Source organism: Bufo bufo, chromosome 5, assembly GCF_905171765.1.
Source record: "Bufo bufo chromosome 5, aBufBuf1.1, whole genome shotgun sequence".
Lineage (NCBI taxonomy): Eukaryota > Metazoa > Chordata > Amphibia > Anura > Bufonidae > Bufo > Bufo bufo.
In genome coordinates, this window is record NC_053393.1 from 194077727 (window position 1) to 194078294 (window position 568).

Consider the following 568-nt stretch of genomic DNA (forward strand, 5'->3'; position numbering starts at 1 on the left):
CCCATTCACAGAGGCATCACTGACCGCCTTTTCACAGATTTAAGCAAGGACACTGACGTGTGAATGAGGCTTAACTTGTTTTTTAGCATAATGCAAACGTGTCAAAAATGAATAAGGAAAAAAACACCACCAAATAACTTATGAAGGTCCGTTACAACAGCAAGCACATTGGGGGTCATTTATCAAGACTGGTGTAAAGTAGAACTGCCCTAGTTGCCCATAGCAACCAATCAAATTCAACCTTTCATTTTTGACAGCTCCTTTGGAATATGAAAGGTAGAATCTGATTGGTTGCTATGGGCAACTAGGGCAGTTCTACTTTACACCAGCCTTGATGAATGACCCCCTTATCCCCATGACGTTACAACTACTGCAGCAAACAGAATGCTAAAATATAAAAGCCTCATTCACATATGGAGAGCAGGAGGCTGCGATTTAGAAGCCGCGCGTGCAGGCCTCAGTCTACACTGCCGCCTCTGCCTGCACAGGACGGACGCTGCTGACTCGACAACTCAGCGCTGACAAACAAGCACCCGGCTAGTCAGCTGACCGCCGAGCGTCACGTGAG